This window comes from Mustela putorius, unplaced genomic scaffold (genome assembly GCF_011764305.1).
Source record: "Mustela putorius furo isolate JIRA1106 unplaced genomic scaffold, ASM1176430v1.1 tig00003836_pilon_pilon_pilon, whole genome shotgun sequence".
Taxonomy (NCBI): Eukaryota; Metazoa; Chordata; class Mammalia; order Carnivora; family Mustelidae; genus Mustela; species Mustela putorius.
In genome coordinates, this window is record NW_025421989.1 from 13904297 (window position 1) to 13921865 (window position 17569).

Consider the following 17569-nt stretch of genomic DNA (forward strand, 5'->3'; position numbering starts at 1 on the left):
CAAAGAAGACCTACCCTGCGAAGTGGCTGGGAAATGAGAAGAGATATTTGTGAAGTACTGGCCAATCAGATACCACTTTCCTTTTGGCATCAGTGATGAAGTCAGTGATATTGTCCCAGGGGAAGTGTTCCCTTACTCATGAATTGAAACTTTTGATGATAGCAAAGATGTCAAGATGAGATTCAGCTTCCAAATTTCAAAGGGACTTAAACACTGTGAAATTTCAAGAGTTCAACCAAGAGCTCGCTTACTCCTGACTTTATCCATTTAATAAGAGCAAATTATCACATACTTCCTTTCCTTAACACAGGAAGTATTTGCTCAGCAACCAAATGTTTCAACTTCTGTACGAGAGGGGGAGAAATCTGGGAATCAGTACAGAAAGATTCCACGGGGTGCTGATTTGGTACCGATAGACACATAATCTGGAATGTTATGTCCCAGTCAGATATCAAACAAAATAACCCAATGACTTTGCCTTTTATTTGTCAGGTAATTACAACTAGCAGAGTGAGAAATGTCCTGGGCATCCCCTCATGTATTATGCTGACAAGCACTTTGGGAGAAATTTAAGTTCATGGCCCAACACAGAATGTATTGAAGGAAGCCAGCCCTATGCAAGTAGGAAGACCATCCACCCCTGCCCTTTCCCAAAGATGCTGAACGTTGATATTACAATGTTACTCTGCATTTTCCCCCAGGGAATTCTAACAATTAAAAACCCACATTAGTAAAACCTGTAGGCAAGTTGAAGTATAATAAATAAGATAAATAACAAATTTGGAGGAAAGTGTACAGGAATGTTAATGTCCATTGGAAACATCCAAAGGGATGATTGTCGCTGGCTCCTTTAAAAAGGTAACCTCTTTCTGTCCTACAAGGAGTCTTGGCTTTCTCAGCAATGAGACTTCTAGAAGGGAATGGGTGATGCTGGCCTGTGAAGCAGTTAACTGTTGGTACATGGAGGTGAAGAGCATAGGTCTTTTAGAGGCACAAGGTTGAATTTGTCTACACTGACTGATCCCCAATGAATTTCTTACCCTCTCTAAGCCTCAGTGTTATCATCTGGAAAATGAAGATGAGAAAGTGTCTCCTTCCCTAGGTAGTTGTGAAGACCACCTGTGGAAATGCATTCAGAAACCGCAGATCGTGAGCACTCAGTGCAATGTTTGCTATTTTGAGACCTTTAGGGATCCAGGAAAGGCTTGGGAAACTCACAGTTCCGACACTTATGATTGGGCCCTAGATGACCATAGGGATTAGTCAGTCAGGAGGTCATGTTCTAAAACATCACCTAGCAAGTCGGGAGCTGTCAGCAGCCCAGCTGAGGTAGGCATGGTCGACTGACTGAGAAGTCGAGGGGAGTCAGCACGGTCTGAGGGCTCCTTTACCCTGACTTATGTAGCCAAACAGTACAGGTGTTCCAGAACCTCAGCTACACATTCAGCAGGAAATGTTGCTTGGTGAGGGAAGGAACTGAGGCACCTGAATGGAAAGCATTATAGCAGCTGCCTATGGGAGCAAGATCCAATAATAATAGTACCACCTTATATCTGTATAATTGTCCACAAAATATCTTTGCAAATGTTTCCTCATTTAATCCAATCAAATCTTTTTATCTGCAAAATGGGGCCAACAATGTCTATCTTAGGAGGTTATAGAGACTCTGGGACCTTAACTGACTTGCCCAAGGGTAGACAGAAGGTAAGACCATGAGTCAAAGGTACTGGCATGACTGGGTATTTGTTAAGGTAGCAGTAGCTACTCTAAGAGACTCCAAGATCCCAGGGATTTAATACACAGGCATGTATTTCTTGGTTCCATAATAATCCAATGTGGGTACCCCTGCATCCTATGGAAGGGGTATGAGGATTCAAGGATCAGGTGCCTGGCACCTTGGGGCTCTAACACCAATATGTGGCTTGCCGCATGAACAGAAAAGAGCATGGCAGAACACATGTGACAGGTTTCTATGAGTCAGGACCAAAAGCTATATATACATCCATGCATACATATACACATACGTACATGCACACACACACATATAATTTCTGCTCACACTCTATTGGCTAGAACTCAATGACAGAGTCACACTTAACTTCCAAGAGAGCCTGGAAAACAGAGATCAGCTCTGTATCCCAAAAGAGGAGAGCATAATAGGTATGGTGAACAACAGTCCATCCATGCCAGGGCCAGGAACACACGACACCTGGATGCAAGTCCAGCGTTATTTCCATTCTACCAGGTCTGCACCATAGTGGCTTTTGAATGAATTGCTAGATCTACCTGGCATAATCCAAGGCATAAAGGACATCTCTGCAGCCCTTAATACAGAGAGGCACTGAGGGTCATCGAAAGTAGGGAGAATGCAGGCTAAAAATGTTAGTGGCAGGCTGAAGACAGAGTAATGACATGTGCCGACACTGAAAGAAGGCTTCTTAGCTCCTGGGAAGGTTCGAGAACATGCCTGTATACGATGCCAGCAACATTGGGCCAGCGGCTGAAGCAAGAGTCCTAAAATCATCACAAGGGAACCTCTTTGCCTTTTCACCCACTTGACTTAGGACTAGGTCTTGAACCCCTAAAATTTTAACACTTTGCACAGAGCTTGACATGAAGTAGCTTCTCAACAGCATTTTGTTGAATGAATTAAAGAAGAAAGAATGAGGTACACATTCAAGTTCCTTTTGCTTCCACATCCTACCATGTGAGGCCCAACATTCCGCATGCGAATCCGTGAAAGCTCGCCAACTGTGACCAGTGTCAGTGAGTAGGCACCATCCAGGCCCACTTAATGAATAACTGAGAATTAACAGTGATTCAAGTCAATGAGGCTGTATTGCAAAATGAACTTGTCCTGTTTTGATAAGTGCAGTTTAATATGAATTATTTATTATATTTTGTGGTGTTTTTGGTAAAAGTAAGAAAGATACTGGCAAACGCTGTTCCGTGTCTGCACATTCCCCCATCGCTGACTCTCAGATGCTTTACTGAGGGGCAGCAGTGTGGTGAGGCAAATGGAAAACACTGGAGCAACAAGACTCCAGGGACAGACCAGCAATGTCGGAAGAAAGTGACCCACCAGGAGGACCATTTGCTATGTTAGCTTCTACTCCACATCAGCCACCTGACAAGTGACATCCATCATCTGTGCTAGTTAAGGTGCAGGGGTAGAAACTCCACTGAAATGAGTCCCCTTGGAACTCACCTAGGATATTTTGTGGCAGGAGAATTTTTTTGATACTGACTGCAATGTTTGAAAATCACGTTCTTAATTAACAAGGGTAAAAATTAAAATCCAAGTACAGATCTAACCCAAAATGCCTAACCTGATTCCAGTCTTGAGGAAGCATCAGACAAATCCAAAGCAAGGAACATTCTGTGAGAGGGTGGGACTGTACTCTTCAAAGTAAGTCGGTGTCATGAAACTTCACAGAGACAGAGAAACCGTTCTAAACTAAAGGGGATGGAATGCAACGCTGGGTCCTGGATTGGAACAGCGACTGTTTAAAAACAAACAAATACAAAAAAAAAAAACAAACAAAAAACAAAAACAAGACAGTATTGACACAATCAGCAACATTTCAATGTGGACTCGTGCATCAATTCTCAATTTCCTGAATTGGATAATTGCACTGTGGTTTTGCAAGAGAATATCATTATATCCTGAAATATTTAGAGGTCAAATGTCATGTTGTCTACAAGTTAGTCTCAAATGGTTCAGTAAATAAATGACGTATATAAATACACATACGCATGCATATGCGTGTGTGCATATGTACATATATATATATGGCAGAGAGAGAAAGGTCTGGACATCTGTTAGAGTAGCCAGTGTTATCTTACTAATATTGCCTCACCAATTACTTGGCTTCATTGTCTTACCTACTGAGGAATGTAAAGTAAATCTAGGCAGCAGTTTATGGAAGTTCATTATACTATTTTTACCATTTATACGTGGGCTGAAACTTTTTTTCAGATATAAGGTTAAAGAAGACACGCCCATCCGTACACCTAAGGACCACACCCCCATGCAGTATCAGCAAGTATTGAGCAGTCGAAAAGATCTTTAATGTCCCAAAGATACTAACTATAGGACCCTCTTGAATTCTCAAACTGGTTAATATCCACAGAACAGAACATCCTTCATCAAGTGCGGTAAAACGTAACTTCCTGAGCAAGAATGTGTCTGTGACAGGCAGGGAAAAGAAAGCCAGCTTCAGATGTGGTTGCTAGCAACTGACAGGACTTCCGTCCATAAGAGGCTTGCCGCAGTGCCGGAAACTTACAGCCCTCCCCGAAACAGAATGACTGTCAGGGTCAATCACAAAGCACTGGAATGGCAGCTGCTGAATCCTCAGATGCCAAGAATCCACCTTATTTGGAGATCAGGAGGGGTTCCTTTTTGAGTTCCAATTATTTGGGGTGAGAGTGTTTTGTTTGGGAAGTTGGGGGGTGGCTTGGGAGTGCCAGTGAGCTTTCTGGATGAAGGGACTGGAATGTTTGTGGGGGAGAGGGTAGAGGGAGTCAAGGAATGGTTGGGGATTGATAGATAGTTGAAGAGAAAAACTAGACGGAGTTCAGCTACAGTTCAACTCGGCCTCCTCTTCCTGCCTGTGGTCCAGCACCAGTTGCTTTCCCTGTAAAAAAGGGACCGTTATATGTGCAGGGAACAAAGATGGAATTTATTGCACTGGGTTAGCCGTTGTATGTAAGTTATTGTGACTAGATAAAAAGAATACGATGTTTCTAAGCCATCTGCCTAGAGAGAGAAATAGTGGTGTATCAGGCTGTCTTTATAATGGTTTTTATTGTAATGGGATTTTTTTTTTTTAAATCAACGGTTAGAGGTCAGGTGATCTATTAGCTTTCTTACTGAATTTTGGATTTCTCCTTCCATAAACCATTTTTCTAAAGAGGCTGGACCAACTGGGTTATGTCTACTAGCTGACATGTACCCAGCAAGCTGAAAAAATTTACTAATTTGGAAAAATAGTCACTTCGTCCTGCCAGAACCCATTCCGTCTTCTTTTTGCCTGCAGTGTTGCAGTGCTGACCTTGAAGTACTTAAAATGACATTTACAGCCTTTTGAAACCTCACCCTAAAGTACAGTTCCAGTCCATAACCCCCCAACCATGCTACCACCTAATCCCACCACCACACCGTAGTCACTAGGACACTTAAAGATCTCCGAACACACCATAACCTTGTGACCAGGTCCTTGCTGGTTTCTATCTGGTCTTCTGGAAATGCTCCCCCGCCATCTCTATCTTATAAGCTTTTAGTTCATCCTTCAAAGCTCAGCTCAAATATCTCCTTTCTTGATCCCAGGAGCAATGAATTGCTTGCTTTCTTTTCTGTCTTCCAATGGTACTTTATTCAATCTTCTGTCATTGTCAAGACACACTCTTCTGGAATTAACTTCCCGACTAGATTTTTAAAACTTGGGGACAGAGGCCCTGTTTTATACATCTGCATTCTCTGTACCCAGAACAACTAATGTTACATAGTAGGTTAAAGAAATGTGACTTGAAGGAATGACTCAATGAATGAAGCAATCAACGGCTGAAGAAATCACAGCTACCTGCGCTGTGTCACCCACAAGCAAAACACTCAACACGCATGAACACAGCGTAACAACAGCCTGTTCACTGAGTGCCTACTTTCTACCGGCAGAATGAATACATTTCATCTCACGTCAACTCTACCGCATGACTATTATAATGTTCATTTTACAAATCAATACACCCAGTTGCATAGGAATCCCTGGTGGCTGGGGTCCTCTCCTTGGTGACCCTTTGAATGATATCCTTCAACGCCTGTGGGACACGATGACTACAATAAGGAAGGAATCTTCCAGCCCCTCTCAGCCTATTCCTATGGCTCTTTCTAGCATCCTCCTGCTGACCAGTGGCCACTGTTGGTTACTAAAGGTAGCTTTGACACAGATAATAGTGGCACTCTGCATTCTCCTAGTATCGATAGTTCTTGGAATCATAGTTTCTCACCCCATCACATTCTGAGCCCCTGAGCTAGCCAGATTTGGGAGCAATATCTCTAGAACATGCTACATGTTCTAGAGGAAGGCCTGGCCATCAGACCTTGGAGTTGACCTCTGGTATAAACTCTGCAGTGGTTCCCCACAAGCACCAGAGCATGGTTTGGAATTTTCAGTACTATAGCCTTTCCTAGAGAGTATATTAGAGCCATACTTCAAAGCCCCAGGAAATGTGTTGGCTCCCATTCATTACCCTTTCTCCATTATCCCTAATGCCATTTGCTCTATGTGCCATCCCACAAATGCTCTTGTGCGACTTGCTAGTCAGCAGTGTATTTTTACTCACTACATGCCATCTATATGCCTTCTCCAAGAAAGTGGCAGGGCCCTGAGTGGCATCATTTGTTACTCAGATTCACACAAATGCACCAACTCACTTGGTGATGTGAGCATTCAGAATGTAAAGGAAAACAAGGCCTAAATAGAAAACAATTGAAATCTCCATCTTCTAAAATATGCACATATCTTAACAACAGCTAAATAAATCCAAGCTTAGCTTGGTGATTGTTTTTCCACAGAAGGTTAACTTGCTTTAAGAAAAGAAGGGGGAGGGGGAGGAGGAGGAGGAGGAGAAAAATATAATTCACAGAAAAAAATCAAGCATTTATTTTAAAGATTTTTATTATTTATTTGACAGAGAGAGATCTCAAGTAGGCAGAGAGGCAGGCAGAGAGAGAGGAAGGGAACAGGCTCCCCGCTGAGCAGAGACCCCCCCCCATGTGGGGCTCGATCCCAGGACCCTAAGATCATGACCTGAGCTGAAGGCAGAGGCTTTAACCCACTAAGCCACCCAGGCGCCCCCAAGCATTTATTTTAATCACCACGTTATTCTTCTAGTTCAGCAGTTTATAGAAGTGCTCCCTAATCCTTAGGTGAACGAGTTTTAAGTGACTGATGCAACAGCTAGTCTCCTGGAAACCCCAGCCTAGCACCAGTCTGAGGGATCCAGACTCACTGTGGAAAGAGTCCTCCTGTCTGTACGCGCAGGGGCTAGGTGAGGTGCCAGCCATTTCACGTCCAGCTTCAAACACAAAAATTCTATAGCTACCAATAGACATTTTCACAAAGAAGATACAGGAATGGCCAAGAAGCACATGAAAAGATGCTCACCATGATCAGTCACCAGGAAAACACAAATCGTCTCCACAATGAGACATCATTTCACACCGGCTAAAACGGCTATCATCAAAAAAACCCAGACACTATCAAACACTGATAAGGATGTGGAGAAACTGAAACCTCTGTCCCATGGCTGGTGAGATGGTAAAATGGTACAGCCAAGGTATAAAGCAGTCCAGCAATTTCTTTAAACTTGAAAGCTGAATTTACCCCCACCATCCAACAGTTTCACTCCTAGAGAAATTCACTCAAGGGAAATGAAAACATATGGTCACACAACGGTGTTCATGTAGATGTTCACAGAGATATTATTCCCAAGGGCTAAAATGTGGAAACAACCCAAGTGTCCGTCAGCTGGTGAGCGGAGAGAAGGCGGCCCGGGCAGACGACATGACGCTCCTCAGCAATACAAAAGAATGAAGCGAGGATACATGGTACTACATGAACGAACCTCAAAAGTATGATGCTAAGAAAACAAAGTCAGATGCCAAAAGGCCACTCCATTTATACCAAATGTCCATAAAAGGCAACTCAATAGAGACACAAAAGTAGATGAGTTGTTGCCTGGGGCTGAGAGTGAGAAGACGGATGAAATGTAGATGGGTGCAAAGGCTCTCATGGGGCTTCTAGAAACGTTCCCGGACCAGATTATGGTGATGGTGGTACAACTTGGTAAATTTACTGAAATGCCACTAAATTGTACACTTAAAATGGGCGAATGTTATGGTATGCAAAGTATATCTCAATACAGGTATTTAAACAATAATAAAATATTAAAGATAATAGTAAAATGAGAAATTAAAAAATGTTAAAAGAGTTACACTTTATATAACACCAGTCCCTCCTTTTGGTGGATCCACTCGGCTCCCCGGAGGGGTGGCAGGGCTGCCATCAGCCTCACTGGCCAGGTTCCCACCACTCTTGAACCCGAACGGACACTTTGCAGAGATGTCGGGCCATCTAAGGGACTGTTTCCACCAAATGCCTGCTGAGTCCCGCCATGGCGGGCAGAAAGCTCTTACACATCACGAGGTTACCCTGGGATAGGCGTGCTGGGGGTGGGGATGGGGCTCACGTGGGAAGTGGGGAGAGGTTCTCTTGGTCTCGATTTCCATCCTCCTCTCTTTCAGGAATACTGAGTCCTTGGGGTCCTTTTACTGTCCTTTCCCCCATAACCTCAGTTGGTTCCATTTTCTTAAACTAAAGATATTTTCTGAGCAGTCACTGTGCAGACCAAGTGTTGCATATATTGTTGTTCTTGTTACTTAACAAACATTTCTATGAACTTAACACCAGATACGCTTCCATCTGCTTTACAAAAGTTAACTCATTTAATCTTTGTAACAATATGAGGTAGGTATACTAATCATCGTCCCCATGTTAGCAGAACTTGTCTGAGCTAGTAACTGCAGAGCTGGGATCTGAACGCAGACCAGGCTCTAGAGTCTGTGTTCTCAACGTGTATATGGTAAAAATATCAATGTGCTTAATTCCGTGAAGTATTTAGTGAAGCTCGTGCTTCCATCTCCATTTAAGACAGCTGGCATTGGACTGCAGGTTTTCCCATTCCCAGCTGGAGGCTTTTATTCCATCACGGAACCACCTCTTTCCAGCCTTTTTCTTTGACACCAGTATTCTCAAACTTGAGTGTGCATCAGAATCCCGTGGGGAGACCCTCCATATCCCTGGGCGCCACCGTTAGAGTCTCTGCTTCCACAGCTCTGAGGCAGGGCCTGAGAATCCGCAGTTCTAACAAGTTCCCGGGTGATGCTGATGCTTCTGGTCCTTGGACCACACTTTGAGAACCTCTGCTCTATGCCAATCCAATCAAATTAACCCCATCCTAGGAAATTCTGTAAAGTAATAGTAATAACACAAAATAATATTTTATTATTAAAGTAGCTGTGGGCTGTTCAGGCGAATATCAGGGGCAGAAATAATGGAGCACACACATTTTTGTTTTGTTTTCTTTTGCCTTTTGTGCTTTTATGTAGAAGTGGGATAATCCCCAAGAGAATCCTATGTCCTTACAAGTTTGAGATGCCTTGCTCTGGCTTACCTCTGGGAGCCCAGATTTCCATTTGGCATCTACTCAGTATTACAGTTGACCCTTGATCCACATGTAAGTTTTGACTCCCCAAAACTTAATCACTAATAGCCTACCTGTGCCTGGAAGCCTTATCAATAACATAAACAGTCCATTAATACATATTTTCTATGTTCTATGTACTACTGTACTCTTAAAGTCAGCTAAAGAAAAGAAAATGTTAAGAAAATCATAAGGAAAATATGTTTTACAGTACTGTACAGTAAAAAAATCCACAAATACGTTGACCTGTGCTATTCAAACCCATGTTGTTTAAGGGTCAAATGTACATCCTTAATAAAACTCAGAATGCCTAAATTTGTATCAACCACTGGAAGGCTTAATGCAGAAAAGCCGGAGATCTGGGATCATACGGACTGGGACAAAATCTCAGATCCTCTCACTGACACCGGAGACGAACTCATCATATGTAAATATGGTGGCAACGGGCGCCTGGGTGGCTCAGTGGGTTAAGCCATTGCCTTCGGCTCAGGTCATGATCTCAGGGTCCTGGGATCGAGTCCCGCATCAGGCTCTCTGCTCAGCAGGGAACCTGCTTTCCTCTCTCTCTCTCTCTCTCTCTCTCTCTCTGCCTACTTGTAATCTCTCTCTGTCAAATAAATAAATAAAATCTTTTAAAAAATATATATGGTGGTGACAACGGTCTACCTCCAGGCTTTAGTGTGTTGTGGTCTCAAACATGTAAAAGTGTCCAGCACATACAGGCACTCAGAAAGAGTTATGGCATGACTAGAGCTCTGTTAGGGAAGAAATACGTTCAACAGCATGGGAAGGAGACACTGGCTTACACAAGACAAAAGTTCATTTCTGACTCACACAGAAGTCATCATGGGACCCAGGCTTCAGCTCTCCTTTTGATCCATCTCCAAGGTGGACCTTCACCCCATTCTAGCAAGTAGGAAGAAGGACACATCATGGCTGTTCTTATCCCATTTGCCAGAACTTACTCATATGGCCACACTTAGATCTATGGTAGGCTGGGAAAGGTACCTAACTAAAAATCAAGAGTTTTCTTTTTACATAAGAAAAGGAGAGTTGCATACTGGGGACAATTTGCAGTTTCTATACATGTATTTCTTTATTTGATGTGGAAAGGCTGAGATGCAGTGTGTTGGAAGCCAAAAACAAGACAGAAAGATACATGAAAGACATCGGGTCAAGGCTGGATGGCAAGTCATGAGGCTGGTCTCCTCCTTAGCCACAGAGTACTGATGGCCACCCACTTACATTGTCTGCTGGCCTTCCTGGGCTACAGCAGCCGGGGGTCCAGGCAAACTACAGGGAGGAAGGAGGCAAGGTAGGGTGTAGACTGGGCAAGGCCCTGACCTTCCCACGATCCAGGTCTCCTGGGCCACCATCCTAGCCCAGTCACCATCATTGCTGGCCTGAACCTCAGCAGTGAGTCTCCAAACTCATTTCCCTGCCTCCCCTCTGGACCATGCCCCAATTTTTTTGTGACAGTAGTCATGACAGTCTTCCAATCGGTTCTGATCAGGTCCCCCCTGCTTCAGAGAAAAGGCTTTCCTTTCATGCCTCATACCACACCAATGTGGCCCAAATCTATTACCTGCCATTTACGGGGAACAAGGGCCCAAGCCCCTTGGCCGGTGGGTTGGTGCGGTGTGTTCCCATTTGAGGACTGCTCAGCACTGAGCCCTCTTCCCAGAACGCCTGACCCCTGAGCTGCAGGATCCTTTTACTGCCAGCCTCTTTGAGGCCTCGGCAACCTTCATGCCTCACTTTCACACAGAGAGAGCCCTCTGCTGCCTCCTCATCCGTCCTCCCCCAGTTCCCAGGTTTCCAGCAGGCTCCATACTGGAATCACCTGAGAAGCTTTGGAAACTCTTGATGCCTGGGGCCCAGCCCAGACCAATGGAATCAGAATGCCATCCCAGCTCCTCATCGGATTCAAATGTCCCAAGCTGGGGCCCTCAGCATCTGTATTTTAAGAAGCACCTCACGTTACTCTTATGGGCAGCCAGGGCTGAGAACCCCGGCCCTCTAAGTCACTGTTGGGAGCCAGGAAACAGACTGTTGCAGAGACAGGTAACTGCTGACAGATAGGACGGCGATCTCCCGTCTCAAGGATGCCTCCGGGCTTGTTAGCCAGCACTCCTCTGAGGCCGAAGTGCACCAAAGCTACTGCAGCCGGAGGCTTCTGCTGCAACAGCCTGCGACGCACCAGGTCCGGGCGGAAGCTGGGAGCCTGCATGTCTCACGGGCTGCCAGGTGGGGCTGGCGCTGCTGCTCCCTGTACTTTGAGGAGCAAGGTAACAAGCTACGTGGCTTTCAGAATCAGAGGAGAGACACAGTGTGACGGTGCGTGACATGGATGTCACCCCCAGTGCGTAGTTAGCTTTCTAAGCTCAGCACGCTCGGGCCCCTTATTCCCTCCCAGGAGTTTGGTGATCCCTAGCACTCTGAGGGTACAAGGCCGCTGATGCAAGGCGGGCCAGGAACTCGGCCCTTGTCCATTTGCTTCTGGGCTCCCCGTAACTCAGCTTCCACCAGCTGTGCCTGCTCCTGTGTGTCCTGGAACCGGACGCAAGCAGCCTTTCTTTCTGCCTTTGGCCCTGCTCACGTTGGACTCAGTCAGGTTTTTGACCCAACGTCCCTTGCCTTGTCCTCAGTGTCGTGTGGCCTTCTGTCTTCATGCCTCTGTTTCTACCTGACTCTGTTGAGCTCACGCCTCTCCTGGTTTTTCAAGCTGCCACCAACTATGGCCCATCAAACCCAGACTCTCTTCACAAACGCACCTTGTTTTAATTGAGTGACAAGGTCAGGTTCAGAGTTCTAGGCCTCTAAGACCTAGAACTTTTTTTTTTTTTTAAGGTCTTTAAAAAAAGTTTTTATTCGAAGGCAAAACAGTAAAATCCACAAGAAATCATTAACAGCACGTGTTTACGTTTTATCCTGAATCAGACACGTTTAAACAATTCACAGCTACAGGAAATCTAGAACAAAATCAAATTATTTTATCACATCAGGTTGAAAAGTTGGAGAGGACTCTGCATCTTACTGAAAAGAATTTCTGAAAAATGTTTTGTACAAAGAGACGGCACCACACGAGCTGCCCAGAGACGCCAGGCGCGGCCGGTCCCCGCAGACCACCCTCCCGACCAGGCCCCCTCGGTGGCAGGGTGGGGAGGGCCCGAGGCACGGCGGGGCTTGCTTTCCCCAGCCAGGCTCAGGGTGGGCCGTCCACGCGAGCGCTGGTGTTGGGTTCCTCTAAGTGACAAACACAAGCAGAGATGCTAAGGACACAGGCTCTCCGAGGGCATCACTCCATGACCTGAAGATACCTCAGATCAGAGCCTTCAGAGCCTTGCAAAGAGAATCCATGTAAAACACGAAACTCTATACTCAGATTTACCGGGATGGCCCTGTCAACTGCTTCCCCATCTCCATTCATGTCAATGTTGATTCCAGATGTGCCAAGGACGTCGTTTCTCTCGCACTCAAACTGAGCTCTCCTCATTTATGCTCATCCAGGATCCAAGGACTGGCCTGGCCTCCCCGCCTCTCCAGCTCCGGCTGCTATGTCCCACGCCGTGACTCCCCTCTTGGCACTGACCATTTGAAGCTCCATGATAGAACGCACAAAGGAACGACTGCACAGCACCAGCACCCACCACTCTGCTAGCGATGCTGTCTCCCCTTGCACCTGGCAGCACCATCTCCTTTACCTACAGAACCCTGCCAGGCAGAACGAGGCACGACAGTGGCCCACAACCCGAGTAAGCACCAATAGGTGTACCAGCTTTCGGTAAGTAAGCTTAATGCTTTTGCAGTCTTGGGGAGAAGTGATGCAGCGCTACAATTATGTAAGTTGTAACCACTGGGGGAAACAGGGAAGAATCTAATGTCTATACTAGCTTCGTAAATTCCTATAAATCTCTAATTATTGCCAAATAAAAAGTTTTTCGAAAACAAAAAAGAGGGGGGAGGGGGGAGGGGGCAGAGGAGGGGAGAGGTGGACGTGGGACTGCGGAACAGGGAGAGGGAGAGGTAACCCCCAAACTTTTATGTGCATGTGAGTCAGCTGGGGACTCCAGTAGCGCTCCGGGCGTGGTCCAAGATTGCATTTTCTAACAAGCTCCCAGGAGAGGTCTATACTTCTCATGAACCTTCCTTTGAGTAACAAGGTCATAGAATGTCCTTTTCTAATGAAGTGTTAGTCTGCCAAAAATTAACATGTTCTTAAATTATATATCTCTAGGTCAATTCAACACCCTTTACAAAACCCCTAGCTGGGTTTTTTTTTTCTCTGCCCCAGTTTACCTCCGTCATCAAGTATAATAGTTTGTTCACACTGCCCTAAAGCCTTCGTTTAAAAAAAAAAATCATATTTATTTTTTAACATAGGCGCACACCCAAGATGGGGCTCGAACTCATAACCCCAAGATCAAGAGTCACATGCTCCACTGACTGAGCCAACCAGCTGCCCCTTTAAATATTTTACTTATTTATTTATTTTTGAAGTATATGCTTGCCCTGATGTTTTATTTACAATGAAATCAGGTACCTCCCGGCTCTGAGGCCCTCTTCCTCAGCCAGATATGGCTCAGGCCCCCTCCCTGACTGTTCTGGCCCCCAAAATGGGTTATCTTCATAGTCCCTTGATACTTGGCCACAGGAATAAGGGTCTGCCTTCCAGTAGCCCAGGCTCTGGTGACCCAAAATTTCCCTAGCAGCTTATTCCTTCCTGAGAAGAGCTATGTCCCTGTCCTGCATTAACTGAGGCACTAGCCAAGAGACTGGGGCAGGCCTGACATGAGGAACTAGACTCTGTTTCCTACCACAGCAGATGACATAGGGGGTAGGAATCGGGAGGGAAACTCCAAGAAGGGTCAGGGCCTGTGTCAAGTTGCAGGTCTGGCAAAATCAGAAACGGGTGAAAAGGAACCCAGAAAAGGGATTGCAAATAGACCATGACTGGTCTTTATCTACAAGTGGGGGATGGGTGTGTTGGGTGGGAATAATGAGCCCGAGGCAGAACAGGCACACACTGCCCTAGACTCTTCCACCTTGTTCCTGGATTTTGTAAAAACTGCAGTGTACATTCAGTGCTCCCATAGGAAACTATCCCTTTGACAATTTGCTACCAACATGAAGTCTAGAATTAAAAATAATCTCAGGGGTGCCTGGGTGGCTCAGTGGGTTAAGCCTCTGCCTTTGGCTTGGGTCATGATCTCAGGGTCCTGGGATCGAGGCTCCACATCGGGCTCTCTGCTCAGCAGGGAGCCTGCATCCCCCTTTCTCTCTGCCTGCCTCTCTGCCTACTTGTGATCTCTGTCTCTCTCTGTCCAATAAATAAACCTTAAAAAAAAATAATCTCAGCCCCCTAAGGGTCTCTCAATGGATAAATGGGTTTAAAAAGATGTGGCATCCCAGCCATACAATAAATAAGCCGTGGGGATGAAATATAGAGCATGAGAACCATAGTTAATAATACCACATTGTATCCTTGAAAGTTACTGAGAGAGTAGACCTTGAAGTTTTCATCACAAGGAAAAAAGAAGTTTTTTAAGTATGCATGGTGATGGATATCAGCCAAATTTATTGTGGTGATCATTTCATAAAATATACAAATTTCCAATCATTATTTTATACACCTGAATCTAATATAATGTTGCATGTCGATTATATCTAAATTTTTTAAAAAGATATGAATAGATTTAAAAAGAGATACAAAGAGAAGCAATATATGTGAAATGCCCGGCACATATTTTTAGGTGCACAATTCAATGATTTTTTAGTATATTGGCATTTTTAATGTTCAGGAGTATTAGGTGGTATTGTTATTATTAGTTATTATTAAAGTCACATAATTACTATATTGTGAGCTTCTTAAGCTTGTGTTTTTCTTCTCTGAAACTTCGTAACACCTAGTACTGTCCTTCGCACATTGGAGGTGCTAAATAAAGAAGTTATCAGCACAAAGAAAAAAAAGATGTGGTATGTGTATTATACATATTATATATAACATACATACATAATGTACATATGATACACCTAAAATTGGAGTATTATTCAGCCATGAGAAAGAAGGAAATGCTGCCCTTTGTGACAACATGGATGGACCTTGAGAACATTCGGTAAGTGAAATAAGTCAGAAAAAGACAAATAAATACTGCATGATATCACTTACATGTAGAATTGAAAAAAAAGTCAAACTCACAAGACAGTATACACATGGTTGCCATGAGTTGGGAGTAGGAGAAATAGGGAGAGGTTGGTTTAAAAGGGTACGAACTTTCAGCTATAAAAATGAACAAAATCGGGAAGACTGGGTGGCTCAGTGGGTTAAGCCTCTGCCTTCAGCTCAGGTCATGATCTCAGGGTCCTGGGATCAAGTCCCGCATCGGGCTCCCTGCTTGACTGGGAGCCTGCTTCCCCCCACTCCCAATCTCTGCCTACTTGTGATCTCTGTCAAATAAATAAAAAATCTTTTAAAAAAATGAACAAGATCCGAGAATCTAATGTACAGCATTGGTTATTATAGTTGGTAACACTGTATTGCATGATCGGAATTAGAGACGAGACTTAAATGTTCTCACAAAAAAAACATTTAAAGAGATAAATATGTGAGTTGATGGTTACAGTAATTAACAAAGCGAGGGGGGACCCTTTCACAATGTATGCATACATCAAATCATCCTGATGTACACTTTAAACATGATACAATTTTGTCAATTATACCTCAATAAAGCTGAAAAATAACCTCAGCTCAAACTTGATTTTTTTAAAGTGATAAATCCATAGCAGCCATTTATAAACTACATTGAACTAGAGACTAAAAGAGAAAGTTTAAAGGTAATCTCTCAACAATCATAAACACAGAATTTATACACATACATACTAAAAATCACGAGGGCTCCTCTCATTTTACTACCATGTCTGGAAGAAAGAGCCTGAAATTAAAACACAGAAAACTCACTATGAGCTTTTGAGACGCAAATCCCCTCCAATTTCAAGACAATGGCGGACAGACATGGTGACATAAAGAAATGAACCAAATCACTGGCAGGCCTGGTACTCAAAACCCAGAGCTACTGGAAAACCAATTCTACAAAACCAATTCTACAAGTTTCAGTATGCAAACAAGAAAATAAAAACAAAACACAGAGGGGTGGAGAAGATCCGGGATCATCTTCTTTTGGCTAATTTAGATGAGGTTAACGGGTAAAAATTGTACAGGGTCCCAAATACGTTCCATGAGCTACAATTTGAAATGGGGGCGGGGAAAGAGCTTCCGCAACACTACCCCATACAACAGCACATCTCCCTGAAAACCCAAAGTAAAATTAAAAACCTCAGTTAGAAAATAGCTTGATACTGAAACACAGGCTTACCGAGGAGATTTAGGCAAGTCACTCGAGTTTGAGAGGTCTAGGAAGGCCACTGCCCTGTTTATTTTCCCACATTGCACCACGCTGTGAGTTATGGTTAAACTCCAGGTCGAGGGTGGGGGGGTGCATAACTCTCCCCTTTCCCTGCTTCAATACAAGTGAAGGCCCCCAAGCACAGAGCCAAGCATGGAGGGGTCCCTGATGAATGACCCGGCACGTCCTCCCCAATACCCACCTTCCAGATCCCCTGTGGGCAAAATCTGGGGTCTCTGTTCTTGAAAAACTCGCTTCACGACCAATCAGAAGAAAGAGACCGCAATGGAAAAACAGCTTCTTTATCCTTTCCGGTTCTTAGCTGTTACAAGAGTTTGTTTATAGTGGAGTATAAATTAACCCAAGAAATTGAAACTGGATATAGCTCAGGCCTCTACAGCCGACCCAAGTGGGCGGGGATCTGTGTTGTCAGAATTCTGGGAGGGCCTGGGCACAAGGACAGACTGTCCCAAAGGCATCCTCGTCCAGCCGCCTCCCGGGCCTCGGGCAGCCCCACACCAGTGCCATGGACACCAGGCCGGCTGAAACGGTGCTCCTGCCCTCAACTGCCACCCTCCGGCCCCCCAGGCAGCTTTCAGCTCCTAAAATCACGAAGACTCCAGAACTGCTAATGCCAAACTTCTTCCTTCAAAGAGAGAGAGTTCAGAGGCCGCCCCAGGCAGAACTGCCAAGTATACAGAACTGTCACTTTCAACCCCTCTCCCCTTTCCTAGATAACATTTGCTTTTTAACGGCTGCTCCTAGAGCCTCAACTTTACCACCCACCCTCCCCCCCCCGCCCACAAGTCCCCTCATGGCAAGAGAACGATACCTCCTCCTCTGCCTTGGCATGGGGAGAGCCCCAGAGAAGTGACTGCCAGTTGCTGGGGACCCTGTGC

General features: G+C 44.8%; 1 long non-coding RNA gene across 1 annotated transcript in view; it reads right to left on the reverse strand.

Moving 5' to 3' along the window:
- LOC106006497 overlaps positions 1–17050 on the reverse strand; it is a 139118-nt gene extending 122068 nt beyond the window's left edge. The window contains exon 1 of the long non-coding RNA XR_001180581.2: positions 16873–17050. This is a non-coding gene — a long non-coding RNA (uncharacterized LOC106006497). The remainder of the gene's footprint in view (positions 1–16872) is intronic.
- Between the last annotated feature and the right edge of the window lie 519 nt (positions 17051–17569).